General features: G+C 41.6%; 1 protein-coding gene across 3 annotated transcripts in view; it reads left to right on the top strand.

Annotated features, from left to right (window-relative positions):
- The window catches only part of LOC135255503 (cytosolic carboxypeptidase 4-like), a 168,695-nt gene that overhangs the window by 114,328 nt on the left and 38,825 nt on the right, over positions 1-15,542 (top strand). The window lies entirely within an intron of this gene.

Genomic DNA, 15,542 nt, shown 5'->3' with positions numbered 1-15,542 from the left:
TTAATGGTGCAACAATGATGATGTGTATGCACAGCCAACTGATAGTGTTTGGTAGAGAAATGAGACCATGAAATGTCTGTGAAATAGAAATCAGAGCAGGCATGTTTGACCTTGAAATGACCCTGAACAAGGATGTCACATGTCTTGACTTCAGAGGTTCAATGCATTGGGATAAAGAATTCCCTGGGGATCTTAAGAGTCTAATCCGCACAGAGCCACGGACATATTACTGTTAATCTATAGGCCTTCACCTGTGGCAGTTCATTGGATGCCCAAGCAATTCGGCCTGCAGCTTCCCATTTTCTATGGTAATAATAAACCAAGGGACAGTTACATTTTTTACTATTTTGTTGAATGTGCTACCAGGTATAAAAATTTAATTGTAAAAAATATATCAAACACCAGCACCTGCCCCCTTCCCTTATTAATTAATTGTTGTGTCGCTCAGTTAACGAGCTGAAAAAGGGGTGTCTCCATAATTCAGGCAGGGCATGGGGTTAAGAAAACACATTTTGTGCGCAATAATAATCCCTGTGCGCTTTGACTGATAAATGATACCTTGGCCTCTGTGACTGATTCCTTACCTACAAAGAGCCACACACTGGAAATTAAAGGATTGCCTTGTGTGCCTGCAATGAAATTACTGGGCCACACTCAGCCCCCCTGGGAGAGAGGCTTACCCCAACCCCGTCAGGCAGGCTCCAGAGCAGGCAACGTGTTCCAAGAGGGCCCACAACAAGAACTGAGTTACTGATCCTGAGAAAATCTAGCTCAAATGGATATGATGAAGCAAGAAGACCGTTCCATACAAAAGCCCTTCCATGAAAGCCTGTGCTTTGTGATTTAGTTCATGGTCATGGTACTATGAGGAAAAGAATGGTCTATATTACCACAAGACAGGATGAAATGAGAGGCAGTCTCGGGTGTGATACTAGAAACCAGAAATATTTCAAACATGGAGGCCCTTAGTGGGTGGATGAATTCCCACCTGCATTAGTACACAGTATGTGTACAGCAGTGTTACATGTAGTAAACACTGGCCTTGATTCAATCAACAGTTATTTGTACTCTTGACAACTGCAAGTGAGCAAATGCAAACAAATAGTTGAATTATCAGTCGCAAGCACGCATGTCGAAGGTTAAATGAAATAATCAAAAATAGTTTTTTTCTTTTTTTGATTCTGAAACCATTCAAAATAAAATAAAAAAACACCAAATGTTACCTAGGCTACTGCTATAAATGAGTAATAGGGAGGGCATTAGGGCTTGTTGTCATTCACTTTAGTGGATATCAGGGAAGCCTATGCACCTCTGCTGCTCTTTGACTTTGTGACCTGGACAGGAATGAGGACAACATTCAAGTTTCTTCAAAAGCCCTGCAGTGTTGGCCAAGTTAGAGATGGGAAACATCATTTTTTGATGGAAAGATATTATCAGAACAGTCAGAGTGAAAACCAAATTATAGTAGGGCTTACTTTGGGGCGGGGGGCTCGCTTGCTATTTTTTCCAAGAAAATAAACTGGAAAACTAGCAAAAGTTCCAAACAAGGTTTTGTAGGATAGGAGGCACAATTCTACGTCTTCATTTTGTTTCTCTTAATCTGTCAGTGTTCTACCTGTCACTGAAAGGAACACCTGTGGAGGGATGGGGGAACAATGGTCAGTCCCACTGTCATCTTTCAGCCTGTCTCCACTCTCACACTCCAATGGAAGCTCATTCTGTTTAACCCCCACCCCCCTGCCACCAGCCCTGTTCTCGATGTGACATGTATTCTCCTGTGGGCCCTGATCAGCCAAGGCTTCCGAGCGGCAGTGATGAGAGCTAGTGAGCCCTGGACACAACCCCCCCTCTTTATAACCCCCACCCCACCCCCTTCTCTGCCATTTCTGCCCTGGAGGCCCCCCCTTCAAGGCTGAGCTGTTCTGAGATTAATCAAAATGCCAGCCACTCCGCCGTCCCATCATCCCCCCACCAACCGCTGCCTCAATATTTCAGCAGGTGACTCTTAACAGTGTGCATCACTTTGACTAAGTCCAGAAAAGAAAAAAAAAAGCAAGATGCAGATGTATACCTTCATGTCATTATATATGACATGTTTATTGGCATGCGGCCAGCATGCTAATAACGTAATGATGTAGGGTTCCAGTTGGTTGATCACTTTTCAAACTGAATTATTTGAAATGCTTTCATCCAACAAAAGTGGCCAATGGCAGTGTTTATCAGTGTCCATAAAGCTATGTTCCATAGGTCCTCTGAGTGCTACATAAAACCAGGCACTCGTGCAGTATAACAGGGTAGCATTAAACATGTTGGGTGGGGGGGGGGGGGTATCATGTGACTTGGTCATGCTGCAGGGTACTCTGTCAGCATGAGAATCTACCAATGCACTTAAAGTGTTCATACATTTTCCATGCTCTTCATGCTGTGCGATTGCAAATATTGCTGTATGAATCACATTGGCTATTTCTCTGGTTGGAATTACAATTCAGTCCACAGCTGGCTGCCACAGGCTGTCTGCAAACTCCTCTGAAATTCCCCCCAAGCCACCATTTCAGGGAGCGGATGCTTGTTTACCTGACTACCTGAGACTGGTCTCTCAGTCTGCTTTGGCAAAACCAACAAGTCAAACCACTTCCCTGCTTTAAAAAGTCTGACATGTAAATGAGAAGTATGTATTTAAAGAGTATTTGCACTCGCAAACTGTCAAACTAGGCATTGCAGATCAAATATGAATCAAGATTTCTCATCTCAAATGCTTTCAGAGACATTTTTAGTGGACTGTTTAGGTGGACCTTGAGAAAGTTTATGAACAGGTCGCCATGTTTCTCTGGTTTGAAAATTTCGGGCCCAAACCAATCTAGCCAATCAGAGGCCAGCAGTGTTCCCTCATTTTAAAAAGTAAATGGACAACTTTGTGGGTAGTAACAATTTTCCGGCTGGATATCTTGATTGACATTTACATTATGTAGTAGTACTTCAAAAGAAGTTCTCTGACATCTCAATTGGGACCAGCTCTATGGATGCAAGAAGATGAAACTTAGACAAGTAAAATATGCAGTTCTGCATATTATTGAATATGAAATAATGCACATTAAAATGTTCAATATAAAGTAGCATACACAGTTTCGCTAAAAAAAAAAAAACCTTATCTTAAGTGGAATTACTCTTTAAATCACTCCATGGAAAGAATACTTGGTCCAATTAAATATTTGAGGCCACTATTGGGTCATGGAATACCGAGTCTTGGTCAGGTCAAAAAAGCAAATGAATTCCGTTTGTGAGAGCGAGTTGGAAAGTGTTTGAGGCACTGAGTTTATTTTGATGATGTGTAGGTAAATGCTTGTCTATCTCTTACACATTGGTTAGAACCTGAGGCTTTGAGGTTGGGTCCACTGTCCAAATGGCCCCAAGTAAAGGCCCTGTTTTTAAACTGTCACAAGTCAAAGGCCAGACTTAAAAGGGAAGTGGAGGACATCATGAAAGTTACTGAAGTGAAAGAATATACAAGTTATAGCACAGTATGACATACTGAAGCCACATTTTTAATGTCCAGTACTGGGTCATTAAACTTATTCTTTTCATTTCTCAGATGCCTGTTTATGGTTTGGATAGACTGTTGGAATGGTCTGACTTTGCAGATACATTTGCAGGCACTGTCACCTCAGTGATTTATGGAATATTCCAATTATTGGGTCATGGAAGAAAATTCAAGCCAGGAACTGTCAACAGAAGAGCAGGCACAGGTGGAAATGAATTAAAAGCTATTTGCATACTGGTGTGTATTTACATTTTCCCCCAACACAGTTATTCACACATGGAATAGCTTGCCAGAATCTGTAGTGGAGCTGAGTGGTGCATCTGTCTAAATACGATACGATATAACTTTATTGTCAGTTTGCGCTGAAATTCATTTTGCATCCTTGGGCATTCCGTTCACTTCAACTGAACACAGTAATGGTTTAACATTAGTTTTGTAATTAGCTTTAAATTACATTTATGGTTGTCTTGAATATATTTGTGTTCATGTTCTGTATTTATTTTATTGAATTACTGAATTGGTATTTTTGGCCCTCATTCACAAAACCTTTCTTAAATCCTTCTTAATTTTGCTAGTAATACAAGTTTCTACAAAAAATCCAACATGGGATTCATGAAATGCGCAGACCTTTAATTTTGTGCGGGTCTCAGGATGAATGCCAGTTGTTTTTAAATTGAATGCCTGTGCCTGTTCGTTTTGATTTGCATAAGGAAACACACTAGCAATCTCATAGAAGGCAATCCACCTGCAGGGTCATGTGCAAACATCAGCAATTTTTTGCTCTCCGCAAACATATCTGCGCCTCATATGTGGAGCTCCCTCTCCCCAAGTCACAATTAGCCGAGTAATCCAAAAGGGACAAATACGTCATTGCTAAGTGTTGGGTTTGGCTTCTCGTTTGTGGGTCTTTATATATCAGTCACCAGAAATCACTTTTGTCAATAAACAAGATTAATTACACACATTCCCAATAAGGTTGTTGGTTCCGAAGAAAATGGCTTATAAGTAGGTGCAGACCTCGTGAATATTTTTCACACATTATAAAATAATTTAACTTTCAATATTTATTTCAATGCTGCTCATAGTACCAAACCTCCAGCCCTTAGCTTAGCACTTTGTTGTAGGGTCAACACGTGACCAGAAAAAACACATCCATCCACAAGATGGAGGAGGGACAGTGACATGTGTCCGATGACAAGATGGCTATCGAGCTCCTCTGTCTCGGCGCTTGTTAATAACCCTGAGTGATGGGCGGAGATTGTGCTCACCTCGGCTCCGGTGCTGTGGGTAGGATATCAGCAAATCTAGGCGAGCAGTCCTCGAGTCCCATTGGACACACCATGTGACCTCCGCTGGTCCTGCTCAGAGTCTATCCAGCCCTTATCATACAGAGAGGGGATAAAAGAGAGAGTCTCTCTCTCTCCACGACCCCTTATAGCGGTGACGTGGTCGTCCGTCCGCAGAGACTCCGCGGTCTCAGCCTGTCAGCCGGGCCACTGCTCCGAGACACTTTGTTGGATTGACTATATCACAGCCTCCAGGGCCGGCTCAAGGTCACCTTCACGATAAATGGCTGCCCCATCACTCCACCGGGCATGCCGGAAAGATTGGAATTGCCCGCTCTCGGTGTTCCATTACGTATCCTTACCCGGCACGCTCAGTCTTTCTCAGAACAAAAATGCTCGTTTTTCCTAGTTCTGGTCAGACATCTTCATTTCAGTTCTTTCACAGTCTATGATACATAGAATCCTATGAAAACCGTCTGATCTGGGACTCAAAAAACAGGCATCCATTTACTGGAGGAGAGTAGTTTTCTTCAGGGAACAGGTGCAGTTCAATCACTGGCCAGTGCTCACAATGTTTGATGACGAGGCAATCGCTCTCTCTGTGATTAGTACACAAGCTCTCTGACTGCTAAGGTAATACAATCTCTTGGATTAACATTCCAGTTCAAAACGAAAGTGCATCTCATTGCCCAGTATCTGACTTCTTGCATTTTACTGATTTAGTTAGATCAAATGTTCTTTTCATTGTTCAAAAAATTTGTTGGACTTAACTATGTCAAATATGAATGTGTACATAATTATTGTCCTACCAGAAGAAAAAAGTTAAATTAAAGATGATCAAAACAATAACAAAATCGATTAATAGCTGAGGTTTGTAAATAAACTTGCGATAAATGAACCCACGAATCGTGAAAGTCAAGTTTTCCATGTGGAACAGCAGGCTAATTGAATTCAACTGAATGCAGTAGGCAACAGTCTGGGAACATTGATGTCATTCATTGTAAAGTGGCAGTTTACTTGTCGACATTGATGACTGGGGAGGTGGAATGTGATAATTGTCTCAACACGTGCAGTCAAAGAAGGCTTTACTGCCCTTATACTGAGGGATGACTGGAATGCAGGTGAGAAAGCTGCTTTGGAAAAACCAGTGACCCTACCCTTAAGACATGAATGCCTGGAGATTTGAAATTAGAGGAAGATTATTACTAGCTGTTTTGAATGTTGGTAGTTGGTGACTTCCCACGAACAAAGTACAGTAGCTTATTTATTGTGGGACATTCTTATAAAACAGAATACAGTTTTATGATGTGATACCTGAAGCAAGTTCCATTTGAGATCATTCACTGCAGCATATTTTATCTGACATCACTAGTCCATATCAGTGTGCTGTCAGATTGAGATCGCTTACATTTTTGGCTTGCTCTGCTCATGGTATCTCCCATGCTGTCCAAAGAACCGTGCACTTCTTAATCTCCAGGGCATTAATCTACTATAACGGAACAATCATTTTTGCTCATGAGCCCCGTTTCCACGGTGCTTTGCTTAATTGACTGTGGTTAATAGAAAGGCTGCCTTTAACATTGTTAAATGGAGTCGCATTGCGTGGCACCTGTCCAGCAACTCTTTCAATGAAGGTTCTATCCCCCAGCAAGGGTGACATCTTGCTCTCGAGTGGTGTTTTGGCGCCTATGGCACGTCCCGGCAGCTGACTGTCTCGCTCTTTTGAAAGAGCGTGGCATTTTGTGCGAAACTACATTGTGTTTGCTTGATTCTGTGCCACAGGAGTCTGGCAGACATCCATATTGGAGAACAGAGGGGTTTTTGGGAAAGGGACATCAGCAACGTGAGGCAAAGTGCTTCACCAGCAAGAATGCTAATATTCTCAGGTGTCTTTCCAGCCCTGTAATTGCATGTGAATTTCAATGTATTCTCACTTGGCTACTTTCAGGGTTTGGTGGGGTGCATGTAGCATGTATTCTGCCACAAGGACAGTGTATAATGTTAACTCTGATTGTAATTATGTATTCTTTTTTGGAAAATGAACCTTTCTCTATCATCAACATGACTTTGGTGAGAAAAAAAACCTAAAGATTTAATAACAACTACAGGAATACGTATTAATAAATAGAATATAGAAATGCTATTATATGATCTTAATGAGTCATCTTTGAAGAGCTGGGTGTAAGCATAAGTAATTTATGTGTTGAAAAACAAAAGGAGGAGTACAGCCATACATATTCAATTTTTTTTTCTAAGCGGAAACTGATTATCAAGTATCTTCACGTTGGTGTAAAGATGCATGGCTTATTCTCATTAGGTTTTGTGAGAGGAATGAATTCTGTTTTGGCTCAAACTTGACTGTCAGCATATTACCAAAGGTGGCCATGTGTATTGAATTGAAGCAATGTGGAAATGGGTGTCTTTCTACTGAAACATGCTTGATGTTCTGTGCAGTTCATTTAGCTCCACCTATACCTTAGTTTTAAACCAGATAGACTCCAGTATAGATGGGTGGGGTGGTTGAGAATACTTTGCAAAGGAAAAAAAATAGTATTGTAAAATTTGTTTTATATACAAAGAAGAGGTGTTGGGTTTTTCTGTTAGTGATATTCAACTAACAGTTGGCTTAGTCTTCATAAACAGCCACTAATTAGCGTGCATTGCTGCACCCATAAGAATAATGAGAGTTGAGACCAGATTTGTGTGTTGAAAAGCAACCGTATGAAGGAATACACTGTAATTGTTAACTATATATTAAGGTATATTTATAATAAGGTGTATTTTCTTATTTCTTTTAATTTCTATAATGTGCAATCTCAGGAAATTGCCATTTTTATGTCTTTGATAAGATGTAAAGTTTGTCTTGATCTTCACCCAAATACATTAAAAAAAGTTAAATTGGTTGTTGTTTTCTTCTTAATTTGACACTAATTCCAATCATTTTGAATCATTCTGCTTTATCTCGTTGTAATGTTTTGAAATGGACGCAAGTGCGACCTGGACCTTTCACAACACCTACTTGGTGGCTCTGCAAAGATTCAGAAGTGGCAAACAGGAGCGGTATTAAACAACCTCCTGTGACATCCCCTGTGGCAGAATTATTGTCACCAGGCTTCAATAAGCAAACACATGAATATTCAAAAAGGCAATTTCTGATTCATCCCCCCCCTCTCCTTTATGCTGTGCTCACAGGTGATAAAAGAGCGCCGTTGCCAAGCGCAACGGAAAACGGCATCCCATTAGCATGCCCGACACGCCTCAGTGTTAAACAGTGGCCCCGGCGCCAAGTGGGGTCCAGCTCTGGACGCCGCTCCCCCTCGACTGTCGTTTTAGGGTGTCAGGGACATCGGGTGAAGGTAGTCATCTGGCCCCGGGAACGGGGGCGGGGTCGTGCAGAGACGGGGCGAATGCCTCCGAGCCGGCAGAGCCGCGGGCTGAGTGCGGGAGTGGCAGAACGCGACGCTCTGTAGGCCCGCCTGAGCACTACATAAAGCACCTGCCAGGAATGACAAATCACCGGTAATCTACGGCAGAATATTTCCAATGGAAGGCACAGAAAGAATATTACCATCATTTCAGTCTTCAAAAGGAGGGCTGGCTTCCATCAGCTGTCTTTATTTTGATGGATTTGACAGAGAGTGTGGCAGCTCAGCAGTGTCACACACAGCAGCTGAGCTCTGACATGGTTTTTCTGTCATTCCTTGCAATACCAAATTTTTACTGTGATTTTGAAATATCTATAGCTTCTCTTGTTCACAGAGGGTCCCCCTGAAAGTGGCTGTTAACAAGGTGGAAATTCATATTTGCAGTAAATTATTTCGTCAACAGAAAAAAGAAGGCACATAGGGACAGGCAGTTTTCAGTGAATGGTGATTTTTGCCTATCTAGGGCATATTTTGCAGTGATGATTTATGCCTGATTAATTAATGTATGTACTGTGTACTTTCCTCCTGTTAAAACCATTTGTTCTGGTTCTGTTGGGGGAGGGGGTCCTTGCTTTTTTCCAGTCATCACCAATTCCAAAGCTTACCAGACTATTGGGCTCTTATTTGATAGATCCACCTCAGTCCCAGAGGGTGAAGACTACCACCGGCCTCTGCTGATGTCAAAGCCAGCCACTCCTTTTTTCACCTGCTGTGCTGTGACTCGTTACTAGGCAACATAACCGGCTTGGAGAGGAACACTATTTTGCCTTTTATGGGCACGGCTCTTGCAGGCGCCACATAGCAGGTAGCTGGAGATCGATGAGAAGGAGCGAAGAACCCCTAGTGGACTATCCTTCTCCTTGGGAAGTGGCCAATTATGTCCCTGGGCACCATGTCACTAACTAAGTAATGATCCGACAAGATCCGATCCTACCCCAGGCTGGTCACCTCTGTACAGAAAATGGGGGGGCTTGGACCATGGCCCTTGGAGTCAGTATTGACTCCAAGGGCTCTCACTGGCAGGGGCCCTAAAAAAATATTAGACTATAGGACTCTCTGGGGTGGTGGCGCCTAATGTGAGATCTTTTCATGGGGCTCAAAATCCCTGGTGGTGACTCTGCTCTCCATGCTCCAAGATTTTTGTCCTGTTTTACTATGAAAAATGAGTCATGTCCAAGACCAATAAGAAGTCAACCAGGAAAACAGCTGGACCCCCTTGGGAAAGCCATCTAAGTGCACAAAATCCATTCCACTTCCATAGTCCTAGTCTTAATATTTCATATCTATCATATCAAAAGCGGATTTTGAGAACATTAATGTAGGTTCAAGCAATTAGGGGGTGAGAACTTTGGGGAAGCGTGTTGAACTGAGTGATGAAGGATCTCCATTACATAAAATGAGATCGCAGTTTTGTAGTTTGGTGTTCAAAACAGTCACCCTGCAGCATCTATCCTTCATGTTTGCATCCCTTTTCTGGGAGTCTCTGGAGACTTGTCAATCAGTTCAGCTGTTTCTGTCTAGTAGAGCGGCTCTGTGGGACTTATGCATGGGAACGAATGACTAAAGAGCAGCGTGCGGGATTAAAATCCTATTTAGGCATAAGAAAATCTGTAGCGCAAGGGATGCTTTTAACAAGCAGGATTTCTTTCCCTTCTGGTCTCAGGGGCAGTATAAGGAAAATATGCAAAAGCAGAGATTCAGGAGAACGCTGACGGCCAGAGCAGCTGCATGGTTCTGAAACGCGTGCCGTGTCGCAAATGGCAAAGCTCGATTACAAGCAGCGAGAAAACCGATGCTTGTCAACCACAGCGCACGTTCAGCGATGAACGAATAACAATGCACAAGCTGTAAACATGTTCCTATCTGCTGTAGCATGTGTGTTATTGTTTTCAGATTTCTTGTTTTAACCTTCAACCACTAAACTGATATGTGCTGGATCTGCTTCCTACATAGCAGCTGGCTGACAGTTTGTTTTCCAGGCCACTAACTGAGCAGCTCAGATGTGTGGAAACCTCATCTCCATTCTGTTTTTTGTTTGTTTCTTCTTTCTTTTGAACCTAAAAAGTTTATTTTGAATTCAGCTTCCCTGTGGTTTATGGAATTTCTGGAATGCCAAAGGGTTTAATTATGTAAATTTTATATTGTTGCAAATGCACACAGGCTTACTTTGTGATTGGTTGTTTCACATCGGTTAGGTTACACCATTTTTGTCAGCAGATGTGCTTACCCTGGAAAATATTAACAGCAAAATCCAGGATAAGCACCTGACTCAAGGGTAGAGTAATAATGTACCACGTGGGATTTGAGCTGGCAACAACATACAAAGCCATTCCTAAATGCACTCATTGTTAAATGTAATTATGAAGGAAATTACCAAACGGCTGAGGTGTGTCAAAATCCATGACGAAAATACCACTTTGCCAGTGTGATGGCTCGCAACACACCATGTGCCAGCCAGAAAATGGAGCTCATAGTGTTGTAGCAAGTTAATACTCCATGTCATTTTTTAATATAGTGAACTATAGCATAGCATTGGACAATGTAAGATCTTGAACTGGAGGATGTACAGTGTTAAGTACAGCATGATCTATCATACTGTATTTGAGTTTGCATTAGTTCATTATTTTTCATTCAGCTACAATATTGACATCATTTAGCTTGCTGATTTTAACTTCCGAGGACCTTTCTATTCCACTCGAGGAAAAGTAAAATTTCCAACAATTATTTTAGAACATTTCTTTTGAAAATCAAAAAAATGAAACCGCTAAGAACTGCTTGTCAGGTTATTATACCTAGATGGATTCATCCACACTGCAGCTCTGGAGTATAAAATGTTCTTCTAAATGCACTATTAGAAACGGTCCCATCCTTTGTACTCAGCATTGAGTATGGATCTCTCTGCTCTGGTTTTTTAAGAGAATGCCATGTTTTCCCTCTGCAATATCTTGGAGGTTATAAACCAAATGAAGGTGTCAGAATCAATCAGTTCCACACTGTGCCCTCAACAGAAGTGACAGATTGTTAACATTCCTTAAAATTACACAAAGCGTCACACTACACATCGCTAATTTGATAAAAAGCCCAGCAGTCACACCATGGAGCACACCGTTCAGCACAAACATTTACGATTGGCTTTACAACTGTCCCATTATAAAGCTTGCAAGTGATGGTGGAGATGGCATGTTTTCTGCAGGGAGGGGTGAAAGTGTCCAGCAGAAAGCTGGTCTTACCATGAAAAAACGCCTCCAGCAATTTCTGTGCCAGATTGTTCCGGATTTAGGAAAATACGAAGCTGGTTCACTGCTTTAAACTACAGCATTCTATTCAATTTTAACAAAGCAGGTTGTCATATTTTATATTTTCAAACCTAGGTAGATCGGTTATAAGGAAAGTTTTTCTTAAATGTTCTTTTTGTAACCAAGTCTGTTAAATCATGTTTTTCGACCAACATCAGACATCATGTTCATCAGAAACGAGGGAGAATGGTTGTTCTTTTTTCCTCAAGAGTTCTGCTGCAGAAGACAACAAAACAAAGTTAACAATGTACAGCATGGATTCCACTCCCACATCCTAATAACAGCAACGACCCATCACCTCAACATGTTCTTAACATGTTCTTAAAAACAAATGGAGACTCACAGTGCTGTAGGCGTCACAGATGTAAAGGTCACTCCAGCCATTAGTTTCCTGGAATTTACAAACAAAACATAGATTGGCAAAGACTGGATTCTAGTGAAGGCACCGTGCTCACATAACAAAAAATGGGAATATTTTGTTCTTTATTTTTCTTTTGGGCCTGTGTAACTTCTCACCCTTTCTCCTTACATACGTATCCAATCAGGGGCTTTGTCCCCCTCCCCGTTTCACCTCTAATAGCCCTTTAGTGCTTGTGATTAATGGACAATGCATTATAGTTGTGACTCTTGCTGCTCTGAAGAAGAGTGATGTGTCACATGCATTCTGTTATGATGACACCTTGTCATTGTGGTAGATTGCTTCTGAATGTGTCTTATGCCTCTCTGCAGTGGAGATGGGGGTGCATGTTTGTGGTGCTGATTATTGATATGTCAAGGCTGTTACCTGCAGCCAAAACATAATCTCTGAAACACCAGTTCCTAAATGAAGGAAAATGAATGTCTCTTCTTATAAATTCTGGTTGATAGTTGAAGTTCATAGAACCAGTACAAGTGCAATCACGGAGCAATATCTATGAAAAAATGGTAACAGATGCTGAATGCTCCCTGTTTTGATTTGTTTTTTGTTTTTTTTGTGCTTAAAACAATTTGATACAGCAACCCTTATTTTCCATTCCAGACAGAAACAGCACTCAGTAGGTCACTGACTCTTAGTGTTCTATTTGGGTTCCTTGTTACCCTGTTTTGTGGACAGCGGACATTGATGGGAATTTGAAGAGAAAATAACACTTTAGCCCTATTGGCAGAGGCCTAGAAAACTATTCAGCCCTTGAGTTTCTGATGCCCAGCGAATATTACAGTGAATAGAACCATCTTTGTGTGCTATGAAGTCGATAATGGTTATGAAGGTTTAGGAAGAGTGGGTTTCTGTCGACGGTGCCTTCCGTCTACGAGAATAGTTGAAGCGACACGCATTCAATTACATGGAAATCTCATCTCCCCAAATTTAAGTAGATGACACGACACACACTGAATGACTTCAGGCAAGGTTTAATGGTGAGAAAATGAAGGTGTTCCATCCATGGGAGCACGCGGCCGACGCTCGGCGTATGAAATTAAAAGGCGCCACTGTTCGGCTCATCAGCTTTCCCCTCTGAGACAATTGGGCAACCCGCGTTATTGATTGCACATCTCCTAATAGTGACTCAAATCAATTTAAAGCTGATTCTAAAAGATCATCATTTATCATGTGGTATCAACCGATATCAGCTCTGTGAAGAGGTAATAAAGAGACCCGGCTACGTAACAATAGGTCTGCCTGCTGCAGGACCGAGATAGATGGCGAGCGTGGGTCGCAGCTGCAGTGACAAAGAGAGATTCATCAGTGATGCACCGAGCGCAGCGAGATCCCAGGATTCAGATGTTTGTACAGAGCTCAGGTCAATAGATCAGCACCCCGATGACACTGTCCTTTAACACAAGAAATGTTTACAACCTGTTCTGTCAGTCACTGTCTCTGCAACAAAAAAGCCAGGACACTTGTAAAAGGAAAATGAAATCACTTCCAAAATGCCTAACAGGTGACACTGAACACAAAATTCAAATCAGAATGTGATTGGAGCAGCTTTGTGATCTCCTGAATCAAAATATTGTATATTAGCTTGCATTCCCCGGCTGAGTAAAAATACTTAAAATATGTACCGATTGACCTTTGTTTGAAAGGAATGGCTTAGAGGAAATGGCACTCTGTCCAGGGCATATTGTCCATGCTCTTTTCTGCTGCCTCAGAAATCGTAATTTGCTCTGACCTAACATTAAAATCAAATCTAAACTACTGCTTTTTAAAGTCTGAAATGGTTTGAATAAACTCATTGTTTTAATGCATTTAGCACATAATTTGTAGAGAAAATGGAAGCCAGCTGTGCTGGGCTTTTCTAGTTTTATAAGGTTGCATGGCATTATGCTCATCGTGTAATCTGCAAAATTGTCATTAAATGAGTCGATGAACAGACAAGGGTAGGCCTTTTCCTGATGATACATCTGTCTTTTTTTCATTTGGGTCCACGTATCTAATGAGCCACAATAACCTGCGTCTAATCTGGTCAGGGATCTGATTAGATGCAGTGCATGTGTGCATGCTGGTTAAACTGGACTCACTGGAAACACAAAACTGAATAAGTCATTGTAAACATTCTTGGTCAGCACTGGTCCTAGTGATTAGGTACTGAACAAGCACCATGGTTCTTCTTGCCTGGGCATAGTAGCAAAATTTGGGTCAGCAGGTCCCCCATCCCTTGTTTGCCGGGCATGCCAGGCCTTTTTTTTACTGCGACAGCTTGAGCTCCCTGAATCCCAGGGATGGCAGGCAGCCTGGTCGGTCTGTGTTTGGCTGCCAGCCTCGACAGACGGAGAGCTGCGCAGTGGATGGGCAGGGCTGGCATTAATACTGTACAGGCTGCCTTCCGGCCACATTCTCAGCCCTCAACAGCTCATTCTCGTCTATGGTGTTTCAGCATTTGTTCTGTGTTCAGCATGTTTTGCAGTTTTCAAATGATGGTTTCTGTTCTTCAGTGGTTTATAATTTTGATTACTATTTTTTGTCCAGTTGTGGCATGGATTCATGTGTGGTTCAGTCTTGCACTATATACCTTCATCATTCCAGCATGATATTGGTTAATAGCGACAGAAGGTGTTAGAGTGTATGGCCTCCCTGATGTGACCTGACTGTACAGTGTCTTCATGTCTTTGGATAAATAGTCCTTCCTCTCCAAACTCTTTACTTCACTATCCAGGGAACTGTACACACATTTATGTCCCAGGCTTGCTTCAAGGTCTTTTGTGATGACTTGCACACCCTGTATGAAATGTATAGACTGGTTATATTATTAGATTGATTTAAAATAGTGAGCATTCTGTTTTTCTGCTGTCAATTGTCTCACCTACAATTCAGTTCAGCGACCCCTCACGACCCCTCCCCTCACGTGGGTTCCCATCATTCAGTGGGAGAGAACAATGCTTAATGCTCAATAACAATTACTTTAATGAACAAAATATTTCTAAAAATTGAAAGACCTTCCAGAGGGCAGTGCCATTTTCTGTGAAGTTTTGGGTTTATTAAATATGTATTGTGAAATGCAAGGCAATATACACGGCACAGCAGACAAAACAAACAGAAGGTTAGAATGTAATCACAGACCAAGCTATTAAAAGTGAAAAAAAGACATGCACTGATATAATCAATATATTATTTGCACATACTAAAAGTGACAAGGACAGGTTGTGCATGAAGTTAAAGAAACTAATTTTATTTTGTTAGTTCCTATTACCCCCTCACCTACAGTATCCCCCAAGGTCAAATGCTTATCAAGGTTAAAAAATACAGTCTAATATTTTAAAAATAATTGTACTAAGCAGTGGAAATATCTAAGCAAGTGTTCATTTTTGGTATTTGCAGTTAGTCTGTGTGTGCATATGCATTTCATTTGTGCTGATAATTGAACTCATAAAACTGAAAGTAATGACAAAATTACAGTCAGGGCTTGACATTAACACCCACCACCCACCAAATGAGGGTAGAATTCCGCAGTACCGTGCAACTTTGTCACTTTTACCAGCCACTGTGGCGGGTGACCTTTTGGTAGCATTTTCTATGAAAAAA

This window comes from Anguilla rostrata, chromosome 5, assembly GCF_018555375.3.
Source record: "Anguilla rostrata isolate EN2019 chromosome 5, ASM1855537v3, whole genome shotgun sequence".
Classification (NCBI taxonomy): domain Eukaryota; kingdom Metazoa; phylum Chordata; class Actinopteri; order Anguilliformes; family Anguillidae; genus Anguilla; species Anguilla rostrata.
Note: the sequence above shows the minus strand (reverse complement) of the source record. Positions and strands in the feature narration are given on the sequence as shown.